This window comes from Ambystoma mexicanum, chromosome 10 (genome assembly GCF_040938575.1).
Source record: "Ambystoma mexicanum isolate Mex_15411 chromosome 10, UKY_AmexF1_1, whole genome shotgun sequence".
Taxonomy (NCBI): domain Eukaryota; kingdom Metazoa; phylum Chordata; class Amphibia; order Caudata; family Ambystomatidae; genus Ambystoma; species Ambystoma mexicanum.
In genome coordinates this window covers 270,057,566-270,084,772 of record NC_090932.1, presented here as the reverse complement: position 1 = coordinate 270,084,772, position 27,207 = coordinate 270,057,566, and positions in this window count along the sequence as shown.

Genomic DNA, 27,207 nt, shown 5'->3' with positions numbered 1-27,207 from the left:
GAGGAGCCTATAAGAGATCAGATAATACATGCTCAAAATGCTTTGGTGCAAGAGCAACTGTGGATGTACGGCGACACCTGACTGCAAGACTCCATAGTCATAGTAAAGTACATTGAGTACACGCAATTGCTTGAAAGAAATCAAACTAAGAAAGAAAGAAGTGCAACAAGTACAAACTGAGAATAACAAAGAGAGCATAAATAGAGCTCAAACCAGAAGTGTGATCCGGAAAAAGATAGAGTATGTTTAAGAGTACATTTAAACACAGATGAAGAAGGTACAGAAGAAGATAGACTGCAGAAACACAGAGGACAAGAAGGTAAAGATTACAAGAAGCTAGGACAGAAAGCCGATTCCAAATGAGAGGGAAGAGAAAAGGACAAATGTTTCAGATGTGGAAGTGTTGGACTGCAAACTAAAACAAAATTGTCCAGCGATAGAACAAATGTGTGCCGCTTGTAAAATGAAGGGTTATTTTGTAATAGTGTGCAGAAATAAAGAGCGTGTCAATGTTGCAAGAAGAGTCAGACACAGAAGATGAATGAGTTGTAGTAGTACAAGAGAAATTGTAATGTCCCATGACCAGAGACATCACCCCGACCATCCTCGAGCTCTGGCTGGGCTGCGTTACAGAATTTCCCTCCGTGAAGGGATGGGACCCCTCCCAGGGCTCCCTGGGATTGACATGGAACTTGTGGACGGTCAACACTTTTTCTTTTCCACCCAGGCCAGGGCACCCACACATGTGAGGTACCATTTTCGTCAGGACACCTGTGGGGAAGGTAGGACATGTTACCAGCGTGTTATGGTGGTTTCCTGGTGGCAAATGTCTGAAAATTGTGTTTTTTCCCCCCTCAATTTAGGACTTTGTCGGGCATTGTGGATAATACATTCTAGGGCGATTCGCGAAAGTCAGACCTCTTTGGATTCCCACAGGTGTCTTCTTTTCAGAAATGCATGGCGTTCCCGGTTTTATTTAGTGGCTGCGACACCCGAGGGTCAAATCTGTGGGTTGTCCACAAAGTCAAATCCAGTCTTCCACTGGGTCTTTGATGTACCAGTTGTTTAGCCTTTTCACTTTGCGCCCAGGTAGGTGCACCCACACATGTAAGGTACTGTTTTCATCAGGACACCTGTGGGAATATGGGAAGGTAGGACATGTGTTGTTGCTGCCGTGTTTCGATGGTTTCCTGGTGGCAAATGTCTGAAAAATTTATTTTGTTCCCTAAAATGTTGACTTTTCCGGGCCTTGTGGGTATTCATTCTAGTCGATTTGTGAAAGTCAGACCTCTTTGGATTCCCACGGGCGTCTTCTTTTCAGAAATGCATGGGGTTTCCCATTTTCCTTAGTGGCTGCAACACCCCAGACCCAAATCTGTGGGTTGGCCACAAGACCAAAATCCTAAAAATGTCCACTTCCCAGACCCTTTGGTATACCAGTGATTTACTCGTTTCCCTTTGTGCCCAGGTAGGTGCACCCACACATGTGAGGTACCAATTTCCTCGGTACACCTGCGGGAATGTGGGAAGGTAGGACAATTGTTGTTTTCTCTTGGTTTTGATAACATTTTCAATACATTTGCTACTGCACTTTGTTACACAACCCTTTAATTTCCTAAATATAACATACATTTAGTCGCTAGGTACTGTACACTTTTGTAACCTGCACAAGTCACCTATGCCGCAAAAGGTCTGCCTGTGCTCTTTCAAAAAATGTATGCTTGCCATTCCTCACCATGTTTGTTTTCCTTATTTTCAAATTATGTCTGTTTAGGCTGTCAGCATGAAAATCCTGTGTACCATGGCTCAGTTTTTGGCTTGTGGTATTTCTTGTTTTGTGAAACATTATAAAAAATGTGTGATTTCCTAACTAGAAGAGTCAGGGGAATGTAGCGGTGCATTACGCTTCTCAATATTCACAGAAGCCAGTCCAAACATGTCCAGCCCATACCTTTTTCTTCTGTAATTTTTCCAATTTCTTCCCGAATATGGGAATTTTACCCACATAGTTGTTTCCTCACCTGCGGAAATAACTTCTTCCTAAACCTTTAATGTTATATGCTTTTCAGCAATGTATGCCCTTCTATTTTCAGTTTCAGATTTCCTACCCTCATTCCGTCTAAGCATGTCCTATTGAGAAAAAAAGGGCAAAATCACCTACATCTCACAAAACTGATGGTAACCTTATAAACAATGTTTTTTTGTTTCCACTCAACCTGTTCTCGAAAGCTTGGAAAATGGTGAATTCAGAACAGCAACACATTTGTTCCTAGCTCTTACAAGTAAAAAACACAGGCTTCTTTGTACATCATTTTATTGGGATTTTCTGTAAAAACACAAAATCTGCTCTTTTTTGTTATTTTCTCTCACCCCCCTAACAGCAAACTAGGATCCCTTGGTGGCATTTTGACCGCCTACATGTGGGAAAAAAAGGGGCCAAATTTGGCTGATATCTTATGTAACAACAAAAAGTTACAAGGGATTGAATGTGACATACTGAAATCTTTTAAAAAGGGCTCCACACGGGGAGGGAAAACCCTCAGCAGTTAAGGGGTTAAACAATAACCTACAGATTGACAATTTTCCATTTACCATAATGTCGGAAATTATTAATTGAATACAAGGGGCTGATTTATTTGCAACATTGGACCTTTATAGTGCTTATAAAATAAAATTGGCTGATGATTGCAGATACCCAACAGCTTTCATAACAGTTTGGAATGAATCGGTATCAAAGAATGACCCGCCGGGTTCCCCAGCAAGAACGGAAACAATCAGAGCTGGGATCCCTCTCCGGCGGCCGACACTAGAAAAGCGCTGGCCGGGCTGGCTTGCGATCTGCCATCTTGCCGCTGGGGTGGTCCCGGCGTTTTGGGTCCTGCCGAGACCGAACTCCTGGGCTGTGCTGGTTGTGCACCGTGAGCAAAGGAGGAGTGTTGTTGCGGAGAGGTCAGACAACGGACCGAAAGTGGGGGGCACTGTGTTGATCTGCGGGAGTGGGCCTCGAGCTGCGCCTGTGGCTGTGACCCAACACTCGCTGGCCCCCTTCTGTGAGAGACGTCTGTTGCTGGGCGTGCATGCAGCGGGCTGTCTGTGGTGCAGTGACTGGTGGACCCATTGAGGAACTGCCCCAGGCCGGGATGAAATAAGACGGTGTGCCTTGGAAGGAAAAAGAGAGGCCCGCCAGGTAAACGCGCTAGGATTGAGCAGAGTGGTGGTGCTCCCCCACTGCTCCTTATCCACTCTCCGGCTTCTCCCGAGATTGCTGGGTCTGGCCCAGCATGAAAACTGCTCACTGGCTAACGCCACAGAGGTCAGTTGAAGCCCTAACACACATATTGCCAGAAATATGGGTGTCTTGGAAGGTGGACAGACGAGTTGGGGCCAGAACACATGAGGTGCTGATACTGCCTGGCTATTTGTGCACTGCCTGTCCTACAAATCCTAGTGAGGTAATTATAGCCCCAGCGGCAGAGGTGTACAGCCATTGCAAATCCTGGGAGGTGCCGTGGATAGAGATTCCATTGTGTGCATACTAGTCCGTCCGGTTGGAGGCTCCGCCGGCTGCAAAGACACAGAGTTCGTGCTGCCACTCTGCCGGTAGGCGGCGGAGAGCTGGGGGTGACGGTGGAAAACCATACGGAACAGAGTCAGCAACCCAGGCCTGCCAGGCCCCAGTGGGGTTGAAAGGGATGACTAAAGACAAGCCCCGCAAGGGGTCCACACAGAACAAAATGTATTGATACTCAGTGGCTGCCCCTACACCTGCCACCATGTTGGTTGAGAAGGAAACAGACCGGGGCATCCCAGGAAATGAACAAAGCATATCCCTCACAGATATTATGAATGCCATAGAAACCTCTAGGTCATTGGTGGAAACAAATATCGGTGGACTCACTTTGCAGGTTTCTTTTCTCCAGCAAGACCTCCATAATCTATCTTCTAGGGTTGGTGAAGCAGAACAGCGCATCTCAGACAGTGAAGACGCGTTCCAGAAGATGGAGCGTCAGCTGGTGGCCATGTCCCAGAAACCTACAGTCTCAGAGAACTGCGCTGAGGATAGCCAGGTCAGATCCTGCTGCAATAATCTGTGCATTCTTGGGCTCCCTGAGAAAGAGGAGGGACCGTGTATGGAGCTGTTCTTGGAGTGGTGGCTATCGGACCTCATGGCTCCCAAAACACTCTAACAACTTCTCGATGGAGTGGGCACACCGAGTCCCGACGGGCCGCCCGGTTCCTGGAGCGCCTCCACAAACTGTTATAGCACGGCTCGTAAACTACAGAGACTGGGATACTCTCTTTCACATGGCGAGGTCAACAGGCCCAATTACTTGCAACGGAAATTGGACTGGTTTGTTCCCCGATTACACAAGGGAGGTGCAGAGAGCCAGGCAGTCCTATGACTTTGTAAAGAGAAAATGGATGGTACATAATATCAGATATGTCTTTTCTTCCCGGTGCAGCTTAAAATATACCACAAGGTCACTGTACACCTTTTCCACAACCCCAAAGACACCTGGGATTGGCTAGAGACACTTTCACGACCTTATCCCCTTCTAGGGTTCACGGGCCCTTAAGGACCTCATTTGGCTCGCCTCGGGTGCTCTGGAGCCAGTCTTGGCGTTGCTGGCATAGGAGATGCTTGCAGGAACGTGGTTTCAATGAGCGTTGGACCAGCATGGCCGCCCCCAGGTGGAATACAGGAGAAATGCATCCTGCGGTCTAGCTTCCAGGGTAGGGCCCGCCCCAAAGACACCTGGGAGACCGCCCTGCTATTTAAACCACGCCCGTCTTGAGGCACGCGCTTCGGGTTAATCTGCTTAGCAGCGTGACGCTCATCTGGTCCAGTCCAGCATACCTTCGGCTTCGTCGACATCCAAGGCCCGAATCTTCTCCATCCTTACCTGCATCTCTGCATCCGTCGGCTAGACAGTGTCCTCCAGCTTCGTCGACATCCAAGGCCCGAATCTTCCCCATCCTTACCTGCATCTCTGCATCCGTCGGCTAGACGGTGTCCTCCGGCTTCGTCGACTTCCAAGACCAGTCTCTTCTTCATCCTACCCTGCATCTCTGCATCTGTCGGCTAGACGGTGTCCTCCACCTTCGTCGACTTCCAAGACCAGTCTCGTCTTCATCTTTCCCTGCACAGCTTCATCCACCGCCTGGGCAGTACCCTCTCCTCCCGGATTTTCGAGGACAATTCACCTCCGGGCCGCCCTGGCCTGCAAGATAAAGCAAATCACAGGTTACCCATTTGCAAGGACGCTTCTGCGCCGCTTGGCGTTCACTTACCTGTTCGGACTCACCTTCGGCCACTTCGCAGCATCATCACCTGCAGCAATAGTAAGAAGGTTTCTACCGGCGAATTCATCATGGCAAAACCCCACCCAAAGACATTGTTCCACCAGTCAAGACTCACCTGAATACTTACCTGGAGTGGAGTTGCAGCTGGCCTGAACTCCGGCCCTCACCAGTTAAGTAACTCAGCGATACGGTGCCACATCGACGCGCCCCTGCCCAGCGTGGCAGGACGGAGAGCGCATCTTTACATTATACAAGGTGAGAGCCGTCACTGGGAGAAAACTCCAGGGGGAACCTGGTGGAGGGTCTCGAAGAAGTAGTTTCTAAATCGCCCCTCCTGTCTTCCAGTCTTACCTCTACCGATTCCAGGGGCAGGCGAAGGATTCCGAAGAACTTCCCGGTTTTGGAGAGGCGCCCCCGTGGAGACACAAGGTGAGTGTTACAGACACAAGTACTGTCAGACCCATGCTCTGGGGCACCGAAAGATGGGCCCCGTGGAGGGAGAGTGGGGGGGGGGGGGAGTCCTCTGCGGCCCTCTTTTGACAGGCAAGAGTCACTCATACCTGGCCTGGCAGTGGTCCGAGATGAACATGATGGAATGGGATGATTAAGGGTATCTAATGTGGACTGGACGCCTATATTTTTGAGAGGGGGTAGACCTCCTATGGACACAATGGTGCAAGATGTTTGATACTGCAGGTTGGAATCCTACACATAGCGGCCTTGGACGGGCAAGTTGGAAGGGCGTGGCTGGCACTCACAGATAACCCTGAATATGTTTTTAGTGATTTATGTATCTTGGGGGGGGAGGGGGGGGTTGGGTCTGGACGACAGGTGCTTCTGTTTGGGGGGGAGTATCGGGTGGGGGTATTTTGGTTTACGGATGTTGAAGGGGGCTGGTGGGGATTGGGGAGATGGTTTGAGGCTTGGAACACTGAAAATAGCGCTTCTCTGAGAAATGTACTACGTCTTGGCTCAGTAACCTGGGCAGAAACTGGGTCATTGACATGTCTGTTGTTAATGTATGACAGGGCAGGTAAATCCTAGGACACGCTCCTTTTTTACCTCGAATGTAAATAGGTTGGGGTTGAGCATTAAAAGGAAACTGGTACTGCAATTTCTTAATCGTCACTCCCCTGGTGATGGATCTCCTGAACGAACTACAAGCAGCACTGCTGCATGGCCAAATAGACAGATGGGTCCTCAGGGGAGGTTTTAACAATGTCATGGACCCCATGCAGGACTGCACTACCTCTGGGGGCAGATTAGTGGGTCCCCAACGAAGCTGAATACATTCACCCATGCCATGGGGTTGGTGGGTGCATGGAGGACGCCCCATCCGGGAGTGCATGGGTCTCTATCCAGGCTTGATTATATCGTGGTTCAGATGGGAGACTCACACAGGATTAGGTCAACTGATTAATTGGCCAAGGGCATCTCTGATCAATACCCCTTGTATGTGGTACTTGATACAGGACTTGGGAGGGTTGGGCCCCTGTGGTGCTTGAACAGCTCCTATCTGGGGTTTCCTGACTTTCTGAAAAGGATGGTGTCCAAAACTGAGGAATATTTGGAGATAAATGAGGGAATGGTAAGCAGCCCAACAATGTTATGGGAAGTATATAAAGCAGTCCTGTAGTGGGAGGCGATTTCTTTGGTCACAGGCGGTAGAGCTGCGCACAGACGGGCAGTTGAGGAGGAGGTGGAGGAACAGGAATGGGCGGTGGAGGTGCCATACTTGACACACACCACCCCAGGCTGGGAGGGGGGGGAGACTCTGAAGGGTGCAGGAAAAGTTTTGGAATATTGCATTGGACAACGCTAAACAGGCCTACTGGCCTAAAAGAGTCAGTGGATCAGGCGGGTAAACTGCTGGCTTGGTTGGAGATGAGAGAAGAGGGGTGCAGGCAGGTCAGGGAGGTGACCGGCCCAGATGTGACGCTGGTGAGATTGCAGAGGCATTCACCACTTATTATGAGGAACTCTACCACCCCCCACAGTGCGCAGAGTCGTCAGACATCTTCTCCTTCTTGGGAGAGATCACTCTCCTGCAACTGACCTCCACCCAGAGGGACGACCTGGAGGCAGACATTGCGGTCGAGGAGATGGCGGTGGCCGTATCACACCTCGAGTCTGGGAAGGAACCCGGACCTAACATGTTCCCGGTCGAAGTCTGGAAAAAGCTGAGAGACTTGACATTGCCGCACATATATAGTACATTCAGCCACTCTAAATCAGCGGGAAATCTTTCCCCGGACCTCAGGAGGACTTGTATAGTGGTGATTCCAAAGGTGGGTATGCCTGCAGATTCCTGCGCCTCTTACAGACCCATCTCCCTTATCAACGCTGAAGTTAAGATCCTGGCGAGGGTATTAGCAGAACGTTTCAATAGGTTGATCACTTGACTAGTTCATCGAGACCAGTGTGGCTTCATTCCTGGCAAATCCACCAGGATGAACGTCTGCAGACTGTTCATGGCTGTGTCACAAGCAGACACGTTGGAGGAACCCACAGCACTTCTCTCAGTAGATCTGCAAAAGGCCTTTTACTCAATGGAATGGGGGTTCTTGTGGGAGGCGATGTGTCGCATGGGATTTGGGAATAGCTTTGTGGGTTGGGTGCACTTGCTGTACACGCTTCCCTGTGCGGAGGTCAGGGTGAACAGGATGACTTCCCGAACATTTCCCCCTAGAGAGGGCTCTCCTGTTTCCCCCCTTTTGTTCACGCTGGCTAGAAGCACTGGGGGTTATACGCAGATGACCTCCTGATTTATCTTAGCAAGCCGCTGGTAGCCTGTGCCTGTATCACCCACACCCTACAGGAGTTTCTTGGGGTCAGTGGTTTAAAGGTGAATTGGGAGACATATATCCTCTTTCCCCTCCGAGGGGTGGAGTCTGTCCTTCCCCACGGCGCCCCATATCGATTATCGGCAGAAGGTTTCAAATATCTGGGAGTATGGGTGGTTCCCGACCTAAAACATTATGTGCTATCTAACTCCAATCCTATTACTGAAAGGTGTTTGCGGGATGTCACACACTGGAGGTCCCTCCCGCTGACGCTACTCTGGCAAAGCAGCCTTGTTTAAGATGTTGGTGCTCCCAAAATACAAGTATTCCCTTCAAAATGCCCCCCTCCAGACCAGGCCAAGTTTTATTGGACTGATGTCGCACTCCAGATGCTCCTCTGGGGTGTTGGTCAACCTCGTATTGCCCTTGCTGCACTACAATGCTCGGTCTGGGAGGGGATTATCAGGCTCCTAAGCCTGCACGGGTATATTGGGGTAGTCAGTTGGCAGTCGTGAACAATTGGCTGCATGGCGATGACTCGCTGCTGCATGTTGCCGCCAAGAAAGGGTGGATGAGGGGGATTCACCCCCCCCCCCTCAGGTTCTGTACAGTGCGCGGACAGTTCCGCCCATGATGCAGCACACCAGGCGGATATGGCCGGATGCCCACCGTCACATCGGGTGGGGGAATAGACCCACCCTTGCACAGCCTGTTTGGGAGAATGCCCTGGTCCTGGAGGTTGGGAAAATTGGTAGAGTGGTCGCTTTGGAGGAAATCGAGATATTTAGAATGGGAGACGTGGTGAGGGAGAGGGGATTGATTCCCTTTTCTGAGATGTGCAGTAGGTTTGGACTCCTTGAAACTGAACGCTATCACTTCTTATAGCTGTAACATGCTTTTTCGACCCAGTTCCGGGGTCCCCAAGACCTGCTGGTTAGCTCTCCGATTGAGGTAAATCTACTTCCTGATTGTATCAGAGCAAAGGTTATCTCTACATTGTACCAGGTCTTTACAGATTTTGCCACAGATTTAGTCTCCCCCAGAACAAGGTGGGAAGGTGATCTAGGCCTGTTACATCTAGAAGACTGGGTGGAGGCCCTAATGTTCACCCGAGATATTGGTATTTCGGCCCGAGTGAGGTTGATACAGCTAAAGAGCCTACATAGGATTTACTACTCTTGTACCACCCTATTTAGATGGCAGAGGGCATCCCATCTGAAATGTCTGATGTGGAGGACCAGAGAGCACTTTTTCTTCCACACACTCTGTGAATGTCCACGGATGGGTCTCTTTTGCCGTAAATGCTTGGGCAAGATCCAATCTGTTACTGGCTTGGTGATACCAGGGGACCCCGAAATTGCTGCTCGTGTAGATGTGGGGGAAAACAGGCTTTATGCAGTTTCAGAAGCTCTTTGTGTCCACCGCTGTAGGATTGATGAAGCGCACTATCGTGACACTGGGGGGGGGGCACCATCTCACCAGAGGCTACCAAAATGGGCCACTGATATTGACTGCTGTATGGCCCTCGAGAAGAGGATATACAATGCGAGAGGTTGCCTGGGGAAATGAGAAAATATCTGGGGTAAACTGAATGGTGAAACCTAAAAGCAAGGGAAATGGTCCCATTAGACACTCACCTTGCAACCATGTCGGATGATCTACACCCACTTCGTATGAGTTCCTCAGACTACTGCATAGCTACTGCAAGTTGTGATATCCAAACCTGTTAAAGTGTTTTTTCTCTGCTCATTGAGCCGGACTGTTTATTATATGTGTGTTTTTCTGCCTGAAAATAATAAAAAATTGTTTAACAAAAAAAGCACCAAACTGCATGATTTCAACTATGAGATCAGATATGTACCAGGAGTAAAAAACAGAGTAGAGGATTTCCTTTCGAGATTGCCAGTAAAAGCAGAAGGGCCAGTAGAGGATGATGATGAGGATGTGGTGGCTATTGCGTTGGATACTGTAAGCAGAGAAAGGTGGGAGGAAGAATTGAATGTGTCTAGGTTTTACAAAGTGTTATCAAGTATACTGTTGGCAGATGGCCAGCGAAGTGTGAGTTGTGGGAAAAGATATTCCTATTTTGGTAAGGGAAAGGAGAATATTCTGAGCAAGATAATCTTTTGGTCAGGGGGGAAAAGTTAATCCCTCCCTAGAATGCGAGGGAAGAGTTAATGGTGCTGGCACATCAAAGGCCTCCCGGATCCACCGCTACTAAATAAAAGATTAGAGAAAAATATTGGCCAGGGGTGGAGAGATTTGTGACCAATTGTTGGCCATGTCAGAATTTGATCAGATAAGACATCCAAATGAAGCTTGGGAGCAAGGTAGGTATAGAAATTGTTTGACCTTACAGTATGTTGAGTTTGGAGAGAACATTTCTCATTGTGATGGTTGTCTATTGTTCTAGATGGGCTGAAGCAAACTTTGTGTGGAACATGAGTACCGGTGAGGTGATAACATTCTTGTAGCAAGTTTTTCACAGAGAGAGGTACCCTAGCAAAATTATCAGCGATAAGGGAGTAGAATTTAGAAGTGAAAAAATTAGAAGATTTGCTCAGAGTAGGAATTTTGTGGACGTTTATTGGCAAATTATCCCTCCCAGACTAACTGGTTAGTAGAACAATACACTGAGTATTGGCTGAGACCATAGAGCAAGAAATCAGAAATAATTTGACAGTTGATTAGGCTATTGCAGAGAGGTTGTGGAGCTTTATGACGTCAGAAGTGATACTAATGAATCAACATTCAAGGTCATGCGGGGGAGGGATCCAAATACTATATTTAACCCAGCATGGGTTAGTGAATACAAGTGTCACACAACAATCAAAAACGAGAGACGAGAGTAATAGAAGGTTAGGTTTCCTATAGGGAGATTGGGTGAGAATAAACAAAGTTGTGGTACCACGTAAGGGAGGTTGTACATTTTCAGATCCCATGAGCATAAACAAGGTATTTACTGAATATGAGCAGGTTGAGTAAGTGTAGAATGATCTTCGTAGAAGTGACCTGAGGAAGGGAAAGGGTGCAAATATTGGTTGGATGCAGAGGAAAGGATGGATGTGTACGAATTGAGTGCTATAAGAAATAATGGACAGAGCAGTCATTTGGAAGTTGATGAGAGTGGTGACCGTGGGAATGGAGAGAAATTAGTGGAATGAGCAGGAAGTTGATGGTACCTCCAGTATGGTTAAAAGATTGTGATGATGAAATAATAGTGCTGTGAAGTAGAATTCACTGCATATATGTTTATGGTTCATGTTTTTTACAAGTGGTCTGAGATGTTCACTTTAGTTCTGATTCCATGTGTTCCATTTCATCCAGTTTCGTTTGAGTTACAGAAGTACAATCTTATGTTATTTCTGTTATTTGGTGGGGGGGTTGTGTTGTATTTAAATGTGTTTGTAGAATTTCTTTGGAACTCGTAGAATTAGAATGTGTGGAGAGAGGACAGTTGGTGAGAGACTGGTTGGAGTAGAGGAGAGAGGGCGGAGTTGACGAAAAAAGTCATTACCTACCCTGCTTTTGTTTATCTTTGAAGAGACCCAACAAGTTCTTAATGGGGGCTACCAAAGTGGCACACCCTGATTTCCATCTTCTTTTCTTGGGCTCCCATGTATTTGAGGCTGTGTGCGGCCTTTGTATTCCAATCTAGTTGTATCGCACTTCTGAAATCACGTGATGGATTCCACCAAAATGACTCCAGAGTCCTTGAGCTGCTTCAAGGTTTTTTAAAATTATAAATAGCACAAAGCACATGGACTGTAATAAGAGACAGATCATTTTTGTTGATCTAGGATAGTGTGGTAAACCAGCTTGAGGAATTGGTGCTCAGGATGTCCCTCTCTCGTGTCTCCCCTGGGATTCCCATTCCAGCCCTGCTATCCATAATGCCTGGTTAGTGTTATAGAATGGTAACCCCCTACTCTCTGAATTATTGACCTTAGTCAGATGGTGCAGGTTTACTAACTCCCTCAGGACTTTCTAACTTTCCCTACTCTCGACACAGGTGTATGTTCTACCGGGCAACTGTCGTGCCTATGCAATCGCTCTGTAAGGGTTTCCTAGTTCTACACAGGCCCGTTTTCACTGAGCCCTTCCTCGCTACCTACTTCCTCTACTTTCTCCTCCCCCCAACCTTCTGTTTCTCCAGCTTCCACTTTTTTTTTTATTTTTAAAAACAAATTTATTGGGGCGTGGCTTGGAGCGCCAGCGATGTGGCTGCTCCCCTGAGGCCCGCCGTGCGAGGCCCGCCGCTTCTGGGCCCCTAATGCGGCTCTACGCCTCGATACCGGAGCCCGGCTGATCCTATGGACGTCGGATGGCCTGGGGCTCATACAGGCTGAAGCGGGGATCATAACGCCCAGCGGGGACGAAGTTATTCGCCCCGGCTTCCCGAGCCGTCTTCAGCGACGAATTCCCAAGATGGCGGCCGAGCTCATCCCCCGGCCCAGGAGGGCGAAGAGAGCTCCTTGAAGCCGCATCCGGACACGGCTCAACTCCTCGAGTGCCCGGGGCGCGGCGGAGTGGCACCAGCCCCCCGGACTTTTCCTCCGGTGGCCTCCCCGAAGCGACCGCTGCGCAGCTGAGCCGCCCGCGGGGGGCCTCCGCTTCCCGCGCTACCGGCCCAGGCCTGCCCGCGGCTACCCGACGAAGAACGGCACGGACGGTGCCTATCAGGTAGGGGCTGCTGGGGGTGAGGACCCAGGAGGGGGGCTGGCCTCCCATCCCTCCGGGGCCACACGAGAGGAGCCCTCCAGACCTGCCACAGCACCTGAGGTGGGGGCCACACTACCCCCCCTCCGTCCCCCGGCGGCCCCGGAGTGGGCTTCATCCTCCACTCCTCGCTACCCGACCAATACCCGGAGATCCTGACCCCATACGCCGCATTCCTGGGGCGCCCCAGCCCATACCGACGTCTGGGGCCTCCGTCCTGGCCCGGGACCTGGAGGTCCCCTCCCATTATCATCCCCACCAGGGGATCCGGGCCTGGGTCCACGGAGGAGGGGTGGTCCTGGCCTGGCCGCGTTGGGGGGTCCACATCTGCAAGCCCCGAGGAGGGCCTGACCTACGCACCACGAACCAACGCCGCCCACCTGGAGCCCCGGCCTAAGGCCCTCACCGACGCCCCCCGACGCGGCTAGGCTAACCCCCGGGCCTGGCCGCCCCTCCGCCCCGGGCTACCCCTGACTCCGGAGGGGAAGCCCCCCCTCAGCTACAGAAGCGACTTGGCTGCGTGTTTCCTGGGGCGCCCCGGCCCACTGTATCACCCGCTCTTTCTCCCTGGCCCAGTCCCAAGCGGGCGCACAACAATCTATCTACCCACCGGGACCTACGCCCCACACATCTGCCCACCACCAAGATCTGGAGAGCTCACCCCCTTATTTGAAGCCACTGTGCACCGGCCAAGCTCGGAACCAGCATTCCCTCTCCTCAATCAAGAGCCTTGACGCCCGACCACAGGGTGGGCCTTCCAAACCATCTTCCCACCCACGATTCGCCACCATGTCTAGACAGTCGAAAGCTACTAAAAACGTGGACATTGCCACCATGCTCACCGCTCCTGACAAGGGAAAGAAACCGGATTCAGCTAAACCCACCCCAACGATCTCCCAGGAGGAGGGTGACACCCCAGCTACCAGAGGTGATCTACTGGCGTTTATGGCAGACATCAAAGCTGAGTTCCGGTCCTGCATGTCGGAACTCACCACCAAATTGGAACAAACGGACCACAGGGTGACCGAGGTGGAGCAGAGACTGAGTGAGATCGAGGACCGCTCCCAAGACCAAACATCTGCTATGGGAGATATCCAGCAAACAGTAAGAGCCCTCCAAGACAGGTGCGAAATCCTCGAACACAAACAAGAAGACTTAGAAAACAGAGCCCGTCGGAATAACCTCCGAATCCGGGGAGTTCCGTCCTCAGTCCTCCACATAAATCTTGCAGACTACATAGGAGACCTCTTCCAAACCCTCCTCCCACAACTAGATAAATCCCAACTGCTGCTGGATCGGACTCACAGACTGCGTCCGCGTCGGGGAGTAGACTCCGACCAGTTCCCAGATGTCATTACAAGAGTTCACTATTTCTCCACAAAAGAAGCTATCTCCGCTATCAGTCGGTCCGGAGATGAACTCTCCTTCCAAGGTCACCCTCTTCAAATTTATCAGGACCTCTCCCTCTCAACCCTACAGAAAAGAAGGGCTCTCCGACCTTTAGCCCTCTTCCTCCAGGAGCGTCAAGTCAAATATAGATGGCTCTTCCCCACAGCATTGCAATTTTCTTATAATGGCTCCCTCCGGAGAATATCACATTTAGAAGATGCCGCTAAAATCATGCAGAAATCCTCCTCCCCCGAAGGAACTACCTCCCCAGACTTCGATGCTTCGGGGAGCCCTACGTCAGCCTTTCCTCCCCAACCCAGGCGACCCTCATGGTCCAGGGCCTCCCGAAACAACAGAAAAAGATAGCCGGAGTCCGAGCGGCCCTAAATATCTTCCGCTCCTCCGGCGTCCCGGACGCCCGACGCCCTTTCAGCTAAACCCAGAAGCAGCAACTCCGGCCCAACACAGTCCTATGTTCACCCAGTGCGGCGGGCTTCTTTCACGGCCTATGCCCCCCTCCAAGGTCCGCTCCATTTTAGAGTCCTTGGATGCGTACGTTACTTTTTCAGATACAATTGGCCCTGTTGGCCTGGGGTGGGGTTACACCCACAATGTTTCCCACCCCGCCAGTTAAACAGTTGGCCTCCCGTTGGGGGCCTCCGTTAAAACTGCAAGTACGGTACAGATCGCTTCTACACCCTCTTCACGATGGCAGCTAATGGACAACCTGGAGTCCCCCCTCCATCCCCCAAACATGGAACCTCTAGCTCCCAGATCCCGGAACACCAGACGCTGAGATGCCTTTCCTGGAATGTTAACGGACTCAACTCTCCCCCCAAGTGCAAATCGATTCTCCAGAAGCTACAAGATGAGGAGGCCGGAGTGGTGTTCCTTCAAGAGACTCATCTCCTCCCGGCAGACTTCGGTCGTCTCCGATCTAGCATGTATCCACGCCAGTTTTTCGCCTCGGGGAACTCTAAAAAGGGGGGCACAGCAATTATGTTCCGGAAAGACCTGCACCCCCAGATCTTAGATTCCATGATGTGCCCGGAGGGCCGCTTCGTGGCCATCAAGTGCTTCCTACTGGGGGACCTCTACACCCTGGTATCGGCATATGCACCCAATTCGGGACAGGCAACTTTCTATGATTCACTGGGCTCCTCCCTCTCAAGCTTTGCGGAAGGCCAGACAATAATTGGAGGGGACTTCAATGGGGTTCCAGGCCCCACTAAGGACAAATCCCACCCCCCTGCTCTTGGCGAGTTTGGTCAGGCCCTCAGTCTGCTGCGGCTCTTCAGAACCCTGGAGGTGGTGGATACATGGCGGGTGCTTCACCCCACCGAGAAAGATTACTCTTTCTTCTCGGGCGTTCACCGAACTTATTCCAGAATTGACCTCCTCCTATCTTCCCCCCAAACTCTCGCCCTCGCTAATGAGGTATCTATAGGCCAGCGAATTCTATCAGACCATGCTCCGATAATAATGGAATTAAGCATTCAGAACACCCACGCTAAGGCGCCACGCAGATGGGCGCTCTATGACCCGATCCTCGATGATATGTCAATCAGAGACCATATAACTACCACCATCAAGAACTTCTTTGAGGAGAACCCAGCCGCGGACACCTCCCTAGCCAATAACTGGGATGCAATGAAGGCTGTAGTTCGGGGATCCCTGATAGCCCAAGGCGTAGCATACCATCGAAACCGGAAACACGTCCGTTTATCCTTGGAGGAGGACTTGCGAGCAGCTGAGGAAGCCCAGAAAAAAAATGGCTGGTCTCCCAGAACGCAAAGAGCGCTTTGTTCGGCCAGGAAGAAACTGGAGGCCCATTATGCGGAACACACTGCGCAACTTTTGGCGAAGACCAAACAATTTTACTATGCCAAAAGCAACAAGGCCAACAAGCTGCTGGTAGCCAAGCTAGCTAAAACAAGACGGACTAACACAATTATAGGGCTCCGAGACCCACGGGGGGTGATGCATCACTCCGAACAGATGAAACTACAACTAGCTTCGGACCACTTAACCCAGGTCATGACAGCGCCCCCCCGAGATCGGACGAGGCAGGAGGCATACCTGCGAAACGCAGCCTTAACGCGTCTCCCAGACTCCACACGAGAGCAGTTGGAAGCCCCAATAACAGATGAAGAAGTCGACGAAGCCAACAAGGCCCTCAAACCGCGAGCCCCGGGCCCAGACGGATTCTCCCCGAGGTTCTATAAGATATTTAAGCTCCAGCTCATCCCCCACATGGTGGCTCTTTTCAACTCTTTCCAGGTTTCGGGTTCCGTAACCCCCACAATGCAAGAGTCGGTGATGATCCTCCTTCCTAAGCCGGGGAAAGACCCGAGGGATCCGGCGTCATACAGACCCATTGCCCTACTGAATATTGACGCCAACCTGTATTCGAAGATTTTGGCTAACCGCCTGGCACTTATTCTCCCGGAAATAATCCACCCCGACCAAACAGGCTTCATTCTTCATCGAGCAGCAGGGGACAACATCCGGCGGACTCTCAATCTGGTGGACATTGCCCACCGCAACTCCCAAGGCCTGGCCTTAATGGCCCTGGACGCAACCAAAGCCTTTGACAGAGTCGATTGGTCCTATCTGGAATGTACCCTGGAAGCATTTGGGTTCGGCCCGACAACCCAAGCCATGATCCTAGCGAACTACAAGCAGCCCAAAACCATCCTCAGGATCAATGGCGCCCACTCAGCCCCGATATCTCTGACCTGTGGGACAAGGCAGGGCTGCCCGCTGTCACCCCTGCTCTTTGCCCTCACGATGGAGCCCTTCGCCCAGAAGATCAGGCGGAATGAGTCCATCAAGGGACTTCAGGTGGGCCCGTCCCACCACAAAATTGCTCTCTACGCGGACAATGTACTACTGACACTCACAGAAGCCAGTACCTCAGCGAAGCACGCCCTGGCCGAAATAAAGGAATTGGGGGAGGTTACCGGCTTTACTGTTAACTTCGCCAAATCAGTGGCCCTGGGAATCGGCTTCCGCCCAGAGGAAAAAGAGGCGTTAACGGGTCTATGCCCGATCGAATGGCGGGACCACTCGATCCCCTACCTAGGAGTTTTCATCCCGGCGAACCCAAGGGAGACCTATCAGGCGAACTTTCCCAAACTGATCAGGGAGCTGGAGGGAGACCTGAAGCGCTGGACCACGCAAGAGATCTCACTAATGGGCCGGATTACAGCCGTCAAAATGAACTTGATCCCTAGGTTCCTCTATGCCTGCTCGTCCCTATCGGTGCCTTTCCCGGCCCAGACCCTCCACCACTTACAGAGGAAGATATCGAAATTCATATGGAAAGGCAAAAAGGCCAGGATCCCCCACAAGACCCTGATTGGTAACGCCAGGCTAGGAGGCCTGGGGGTTCCGGACCTGCAGGCCTATAGCGCAGCGGCGCAACTATCACACATACACGCCTGGCAGTCGAGCACAGCCCGCCCCAGATGGGTGGAACTCGAGCAAGCCCAGCTTCCGCTCCCCCTCCGGTTCCTCCCTCACATCCAACCCTCCCTCAGGGTGTCCAGTCAACTCGTCGAAAAAAAACTGGTCGACTGCAATTTGGTCGACGCAATTTGGTCGAAAACCATTTCGTCGAAATTTTTTTTTTATTTATATATTTATTTTTTGGGTTTTCGTTTAGTTAAAAAAGGGGTTTTTAGAGAAAAAAAGGGGGTTGGGGGGGGGACCCCCCCCCAAAAAAAAAAAAAAGGGTTAACATAGAAAAAAAATTTTTTCGACGAAATGGTTTTCGACCAATTTGCTTCGACCATTTGTCTGGTCGACCAATTTTTTTCGACGAATTGACTGGCAACCTCCCTCAGGGCACGTTGGAAGGACGTCCTACTGACAACGAAGCAGACCCTAAGCTTCTGGGACTGTGCTCTAAAGCAGAAAGGAATCCCGAGGGGCCAGAGCCCCCTCTCGCCGATCTTCCACAATCCCAACTTCTCCCCGGGAACTCATCCCCGCAACTTCCAGAATTGGATAGACGGGGGCCTTGAAACCCTGGGGCAGATGTACTCGGAAAACAAACCCCGGACCTTCGAACAGTGCAAGGAGACATTTCGGCTTCAAGAGAGGGACAGATTCACGTACTGCCAGCTCCGCCACTGGTGTTCGCACCCCCGGACCCTCCAAGCGGCAACTCGCCCCCCGACTCCTCTGGAGCTAACTCTCGCGGATCTGCCGGCTAGAGGGAGAACTTCAGCCATATATAGACGCTTCTTGGGGGATTTCCTGGTGGCAAAAACCTGATGCATGGCCCAGTGGGAGGCGGACCTAGGCCACCCGATTGAGGACCAAACATGGGTGGACATATGGTCCCGCACCCACTCCTCCTCCACCTGCGTCACCAACAAAGAATGTGCATACAAACTCACCCTGCGTTGGTATTACCCCCCTCTCAGACTCCACCACATGAATCCACAAGTGGACCCCGCCTGTTGGAGAGGCTGCACTCAGCCAGGCTCTTACCTTCACATGTGGTGGACGTGCCCCAAGATCCAGCAATTCTGGACCAGGTGTCTCTCAACCATTGAACAAATCACCGGCTCCGCCCTCCCACTGGACCCTGAAACAATTCTGCTGGGGATCCCGGTCCCCGGAATCTACCCCCGCTCCGGCAACAGGGCTAAGCTCCTCACACAATGCCTCTTGGCGGGCAAGACAGTTCTGGCCCGTTTCTGGAAGTCGCAAGATGGCCCCTGCCTAGCCCACTGGTGGGGAAAACTGTGGGACATCTTGATAGCGGAAAAGGTCACCGCAGCGAGAGCAGGGACTCTGCACCGCTTCCAGAATGTATGGGCCCCAGTGCTGGACTATGATCAGCGATTTCCCGCAATGACGTTCAAACCAATCAACGCCCGTTGGGCCCTGAGGGACCGGGAGGGTACACACCAGGCGGGGGTGATAGACTGAATCTCTGGCCCGGGAAAACCAGAATGATGGGGGGAAAAGGACACACAGCCAGAATCTTTCTTTTGCTATGTTATACTGCCATCCGATACTGTTTGTAACCTATACTGCCTTGCTATAAATAAACATTTAAAAAAAAAAAAAAAAAAATTTATTAGGAAAAGCAAGACGCACACATGACAGGTTCATTTACAAGCATTACATAATCTGGACAGCTAACTCAATCCACTCGAGTGAGCGCAATCCTCAATATAAAAAAATACGAACACTTGTTCTGCTTCACATGACAATCTGCATTAGAACAGTATCTGAGTGCGCCTGTTCTTATACTGGATGTTTACAACAAGGCAAAATATTTAAATAGGTTAGGCTTATATACAGTTGGAGGCTCTTTATTGGTATATTCAATAAATGGATCCAGACACTAACATTTTGTATACAATTACAATGACAAATCTGTAATGTTCTCTGCCGCAAGAATCTCACAGATTTTACCCCACCACATTTCAGTGTTTGGGCCACTTTGAGCTTTCCAATTTCTCAGTATTGTGATCTGTGACGAATCTGGCAACGTCATCACTTCTTTCTTGGGGAAAATCTTCCCTTATGTGGCCAATGTGAGGCAGCCGCTACCTGATCCTCACCCTGGGGGAGGCTACCCTCCTAGGAGTGGGGGTAGACTTGCCAGATGAGACATGGCATCCCCATTCAGTTTCACCTTCTTTTCCTCCCTCTTCACTTATGAGGGTAGTGTGGTGTGCCACCCCCTGTTATAGAAAAGGCCCTTCCAGGGCTTGTGCTAATGTTCCATGGTTGTGACCATGTGACTTACTTAAAAAAAAGGGACGAGCATTTTCCGGCTTGTCAGCCAATACCAACTGACTCATGACTGTGGTGTGGTTCTTTCAGCAGCGTGCTGCTGCGTAGCAGGCAGAGGGCCTGCCTGCAGGGCCCTCTACCATGACAGTGCCCCTGCTGGGCAATGCTGTTCCTCTGCATTGGCTTAGCAGAGCTCCTGCTGGGCAACTCTGCAGGTGTCCTCCGTAGCCCCTGCTGGGCAACTCTGGCTCCGACGGCCTGGGTCTGTGTGATCACAGCTTATCAGGGTGACCCTCTGCAACTGTATGTGGTGGGTGCCCCCTGTATGTGGTGGGTGCCCCCCCCACCCCACCGGCTGGCGCATGTGCCTGTGAGCCAGCCCAACAGGTTCACCGTAGGTGAGTTTCTGGGTTCCCCAAGCAATGATGTACTGTGCCCTGGGCCCAGGAAATTACAGGTTGGTACCCTCGAGGAGTACCTTCATTCCACTCGCACAAGGAAGATGACAACCTGCCCTCATGACGATTACCTTGTAAGAACTGGAATGAGGAAGAAACATAGAGGAATAAAGATTACCCACAGGAGCCACTCTAAGCATTCTAGTTGTTGCTGGTTTCCTATTGGTTCCCTCCCAATAGAAATGGAGAAATGGAACCAGGAAATGGAGTCAGTCACTCCCTGGAGGAATCTGGAGCCAGGAGGACATGCTGCTTCTGTGCAGACCCAGGAAAGGTCAGTCCTTCCCGGAAGGGACCTGGAGGAAGGTCGCTGGCCTGTTGGAGAAGAGTTGCAGGAGGGATGACTGAATGGCCACCCAGCTCAGAAGGCAAGCTTGGGCCCTCGGTCCACTGCAGGGGGGCAGAGTTTGCTAATCCCTCCCCAGAAGAATTGCAAGGAAGCTGCTGACCAGGAACACCAGAGACGAGTGGTGGCATGGTCCCTTAGTATCCTGCAGTTGGCAGGACACCCACAATGCAAAGATGGCTGGGCCGCATCAAAGATTGCCAGAGGCTGCTGCAACACAAAGAGAAGCTGGGCAGAGTGCCGCCAACAAGCGTCTGAGACTCACCATTACCCAGAGGACACCTGGGACTGAGGAAACTAGGGCGGAAAGCTGCCACCTACCCGTGGAAGACCGGGACAGATGACACCAAGTGTCTGGGACCCACAGCTATCCCAGGAAGGCATGAAGAACCAGAATTGAAGAAACTAAGAAAGACAACACCCAGGGCAAGAGACCCCAACTCGGTAGAGAGTGACCTTGGAGACTGATGCAGAGGAACACACTAGGGGAAGAGAGTCCCCAGTGAGTGTGAACAAACAAGTAGGACTATAACCCCATGTAGAGCTGCTGCTGGAATACAACAAGATAAAGGGGATCACCCTAGGTATCCACAAGGTAACACTCTTTGTTTTGCCAAGTTTTCTTTTGAATTGCTGTTAAACACTTCTAGGAGAAGGGCAAACCCAAGACTATTACACATTTGTAGACCTGTGGCAAGTATTCCTTTGAACTGTCTGTAAACATTGTAGGGAGGGAAGACCCCTAGGAATATATCCACCAGTTGAACTGTAAGATATTTTGGATACTTTGTTTCTTGACATCCTGAACCTTTTCTTCCTGTGAGGAGGACCCAGGGAGAACTTGCCCTTTTTGAACTTTTGTTGGAACACTGTTTGGAACTTTGTGTAACATTGGAACTTTCAGCTAAAGAAGACAAAACACTATGCACCTCTTTAGTGAGATTGTGAACATTTATGTAGGACTTTGGACTATGCTTAGTTTTAGTTTTGAGGTACGGCAAACCCTCTGAGAGGTTAGGGATAATCAGGCCTTTCCCCAACCCCTTTTTCCTTTAATTGTCTAAACAAAAATCTTTAACCCCAACAAATATGCCACCTGTGTCTCGTCTCTCTTCTTCTGCACCCTTACAGATATTAGCTGCTACTAGAAGGTGAGTGACTAGAGAGGCCTTGCAGACTGCAATTGGGAAGAGCCCATCCGCACGTGCCTCCCAGAAATATGATTAGAGGATCTAATTGTAGGTGAATACCAGTGATTGATGTGCTATGCAGAGCACCACTTTCCAAAAGTAATGCGCTCTCGCACACACCTGCCCCATGTGGAATGATGTTCCAATCTCGTTACACTCCCTCCTACAGGTGGATGGGTAGGATGGATTAGGACAGGTTATTTTTATGAAGTGCGACGAAACGAGGGAATGTGTCCCTGCTCCCTAAAGGGGGGAGGTGGGGGATCCCATCCCCTCCCGTGATGCTAGGGAGGCGAGCCTGCTTCGTAACACCCGCCCTATTGTCGAGGCAAGTGGGACCTCACTGGGAGAGACTCCCCCTGTGGGGACAAGGACTCCCGTTCCTGTGAGGACCCTCTCAAAATGGCCTATTTAGGAATATCAGACCCACTAAGAAATATGCAATATAAAGACTTGTGGGAAGAAAGAACTGCCATATGTTGTCAACAAGAAATGGAGCCTGTCACATTTAACTGGGACGAGGATTCTGGAGAGGAGAGAGATGCGAACATCAGCCAGGAAAGCCCCACTATGAAAGCAACTCCTAAGATGGAAGGACACTGCAATCAGTGAAGCCTGTGATTTTGGAAACTGCTTGGGTGCCGAAGGCAGGGCCCTGGATGCTCAGCATCCTTGGAGAAGAGTTTGTGGTGGACTGGCGGTCCACAAAACAATGCTGAAAACATGAAGCAGTCACAGCCACATACTCTCAGGATTCCTGCAGAGTTGCTAATCCATCCAGAAGGAGAAATATATATATATAATGAAGCAGTCACAGCCACATACTCTCAGGATTCCTGCAGAATTGCTAATCTATCCAGAAGGAGAAATATATATATATGTAAAGGGAGAGAGAAAAGAAAAAAAACACGCCGAATGCAATAAAGATTGAGAGAGAAACTATAGGACACTTGCCTGGGGAGAAGGCAGCAAGTTATATATGTCTAAAGACAGAGACGATAAAGAGAAAGAATACTGTAAATTAAGAAGCAGAGAAGAGAATCCAAAGAGGGAGAGTGGTAGAGGCTGGATATCACTACCCCGGGGAAAGAATCTCCTTTTTGTAGAGGGAAAGAACAGAACCAAAGTAACGTCAAACCCCTTTATAGCATTTGTCTAACGTCAAAGAAACCAATTGTTGAGAAGAAACAAAAGTATAATGAGATCTTGAAAGACTTATACGAACTGATTAAAAAAGTCACAAAAGACTATTTATAAATCACCTATTAAGAAGAACCTGGAAGAAGGGATTTGCGAGAAGTAAAATACCAGGGGAAGGGAGTCATTCTCCTGTCTTTAGTTAGAATAGTGTTGGGGTTAGTTTGGACCGTGGACCTATTCTTTGAGGCATTCACAGACGACTGGCGAGCACCTTAGTTAGTTTGATAGGTAGGGAACACCCCATAGCCATAGGGAAAGTTAGTCCTTATTCTTTAATAGACACAAATTTGAAAATGTCCAACAGGAGTATAAGTCCTTCTTCTGACCGGCCACAGAAGCCTATCAGGGCCAATACCACATATAACAAGAGAAAGCATTCCCTATCAGTGGTGCTCACCCAAGTCCTGTTCCTACCCTAACCACATTAGGCAGGAACTACTGGGAGTAGACCCTATAGAGGGAGGATACCTTTACTTTGGCCAGACCCGAGAGGTAGGTGTGTTCAAGAGCACTCTGGGGCCCTGGTCACTCACTGCTTTATATCAGGGTGGGTTGCTCAATGTTGAAACTGTGCACATTGAAATCTTTCCTTTTCATCTAGCCAAATTTGGATTTGCATTCAACAAACACTGGTGGGACTGCCCAACTCACAAAGCTGCCTTAATTCCTTCAGGCCTCCCCTCTCACACATCACAAAATCGTTTATATGAAAGCCTAGTTTGAAGTCTGGGTTTCCTAAGACTGGGGGAAAGCTGACCCAACCCCTGTGAAACACCCCACCTGGTTCTAGCTTTGTTACACTGAGAGACTGAACTAAGTGTGGATGGCAGAAGTGAATAATCCTTAGGGGTGGAGGGATATCACCTAATATTGGTAAAGCGGAGGCCCAGCAAAATGGACTGGGGACATGTCCTGTTCTATACTTAGCCATGTGGCTTGGTTGTGCGTTTAAACCCATGGCAAAATATGAGATAGTGGCACAGCTAGGTTGTACTTGTATATATATCTGGAAAACCTAGTGCTTCTCAGTAGGACTTTTTCTGTGATTCAGTCTCCCTTACCTCGCTGTATGAAGGGGACTATCTTTCCCTGAAAAGCGTGAAAACTCCCATGAGGGATTTTGACAGGAAGGGCAAGGCAGCGGTACAAAAGTTAGGTACTGTATTCACTCGACTGCGGTGACGCAACAAATCCAGGAGGTTTCTTGACTATTGCATTGGTCTAAAGAGTCTGTCATGCCTCACTCACCTATTGCATATGGTAGCAGGAGTCCATATGCTTTCAGAGCGGCAGCAAGACCGTTCTATAACAGGTGGAGGCTATTTTCCAAACTCCCCGCGAAACGGCATTGCATTCCTGCTCCTAAAGTCACGTGATCGCACCTTTGGCTCACCAGTCACATGCCTTTGGTACGTATTTAGGTCCTGTTCTCTAAGCGTCCCGCGCTTCTGATTGTTGCAACTTTGTTTCCTGCTGGCGGTTTGTTTCCATACGGACCGCGTCCCTCAGCTATACGCTTCTTAAAGCGTTCCCGTTTCCATTCCTGGATTCCGGATCAATTTCCACAATATTTCCTGAGCCCTGAGCATCAAAGACGATTGCCGCACCTCGTGGCGGCTTCCCGAAGCCGTTTGCTGTTTCCCACAGAGGTGTCTTCGCTTTACCTGCCGTAAGGTATACTTCTAGCACATGTTCACTGCTGTGTGTTAGCATTCGTTTATAAACTTCAATGCTGCTCTCGGAGCTACAGGAGTATTTACAACATCTTTCTTAGTCCTGTGTCCACGAACATTCATTTACTGAGATTTAAGTACTGTGTCCTGGTTGGGATTACTTTATTTTCCAATTTGGCATCTACGGTGAATAACACACTACTGAATAGAGAAAGATTTCTGTTTTGAACTTCTGGAGATGCCAGGACAATTTACTTTCCAACATTAATCAAGGTGATCTACGTTGTGCCAACCAAAGACTCTTCCATTTACACCCTGCTGGAAATACCAGATTTATTTTTTGTTATGTTTAGTGCACCAAACTAAGGACACTATCCATAGTGCACCTACCTGACTCTAGTTCGGCCCTAGTTCCGTTCAGGATTAGTTTCCTACTAACTTCCCCCATTCCTTTCAGTTGTGTTGGTGTTTTGGATTCATTGGGAACATTGAGCTCACCTCAACTCGACAAACCACTCCTACAGGTTAGGGTAGCATTAGTGGGATTTAAGGAGTACATCTAATATTCTTATTACTTACCTTATGCTTCTTTGTACACAGATTGGAGAATGTGCATAGTTATTCATCCTTTCAATTCCTTCCTCGCTCTGGCTGTGTTTTGTATCGGACAGTGGGTGTAATCAAGGGAAAGGATTCTTCCTTGAGGATTCTTCAGTGAAGTTTAAGTAGAAGGAATTTGGATCCATATTGTATCCTTTAATGTTAACTCCACCTGTATCCTTTATGGTGTATACCTTTTCCTAGTTGAATTGAGGGCCGCATGTCAGAGTCAGACAATTTCCTTAAAGAGAGGTGCAATATTGAGACAAAAAAGGTTGTCCATTGAGGCCAGGCTTTTACCCTAAGTACTCTATAATGTCAGGCAACCACTGCATTGGGCTAAGGATGAACAGTATTTGCTTCGTCCTAGGGGAGATCAAGATAGCCAGGCCCTGGGATTTAGAGTAATTAATTGAAAATCCTGAGACTGATCCAAACACTGTCAACTCTTCCATCAGTGCCACCATGGAGTTAGCAACACCCATGACCATAACCAGGACATTATCGGGATAGAGGGAGAGCTTGTATTCTTCACCTTTCTGCTTTATGCCCACAGTATAGTTATTATCTCTAACGCATTTAGTGAGGTGGTCCATGGACAATGCAAATATCAAGAGGATAGAGGGCATCCCTGTCTAGTGGCTCTTGTGATTGGTATTGTTTGAGTAGATGTTCCTTTTTCACAGATTTTGTTGAAGGGGAGCATCGTAATTAGCAAGAAAGTAAGGCGTGAACATTGGACCAAATCCGGAAGCCTGTAAGAAGGTTTATATATAGCTCCAATCTAGTTGGATGAATGCTTTGTGATCTTCTAGAGAGATCACACCCACCTCTATTCCCATTAGCCCACCGATTTCTACAATGTTGAGGATCCTTATTATATTATCATGGATGGTCCTATCAATTATAAAGCCAGTCTTTTCTGCATTGATCTAGTCCGGAAGAGTCATCAGATGGGTAGCTCAAACATTAGGGTATATCTTTGCGTCGTTATTCATAATTGTAATTGTCCTGTATGATTCATGTAGCATAGTGTCACACCCAGAGGGATGGGTATCGACAACCGCTCCCAAACCACAGAAGCTGAAGGAAAACAACCCCTCTGTCTTTAGTTGGCACATGTTCCTGTTTCAGGTCACCACGAGGCAGCCAGTGGGGGGGGGCGGATTAGGGAGAGGCTGTGGATAGGTATGGGGGTTTTAGGAAAACCGGAAAGAGGGTTAGGGTAACGTAGTTGGATAGTATGGGGGAGTTTAGGAAAAAACACTGTACTCTCTGCAGCCACTCTTAATTGTGACTTCTCACAAATGCCTGCACACCTCCTGACCTACCTAATCTTGGTTCACCTACCCTCTGTTTCACATGCAGCCTAAATCCTGTAATGCGCGACCCCTAACATGAGCACCGAAGTGCAAGAGTTGCAAGAAACTCCAGCCATCTAGGGCGGCCTCTTACAAGTACATGAAAAGCATAATGGTCCTTATTAACATAGAACATGAAACTTATGGATAATACATGTACACAACTTAATACTCCTGAAATGATGGACAAGGATGATGGTGTGAAATGAAGGCCACAAGACATGCACACAAACAAAATATACAATGAGTCTCTTGCGAGTTGCACCACAGAATGTCTAGCTTTGCCTTCCAACAGAACAGCCACGTGCTAACCTCAAACTTGATTTAGAAATATTGCAGTTCATTCATCCTTTACTTAAACGTGTTAACTTCACACTTGATCATAGACATATTGCGGTTAATTCCTCATTTGCTTAATTTAAGC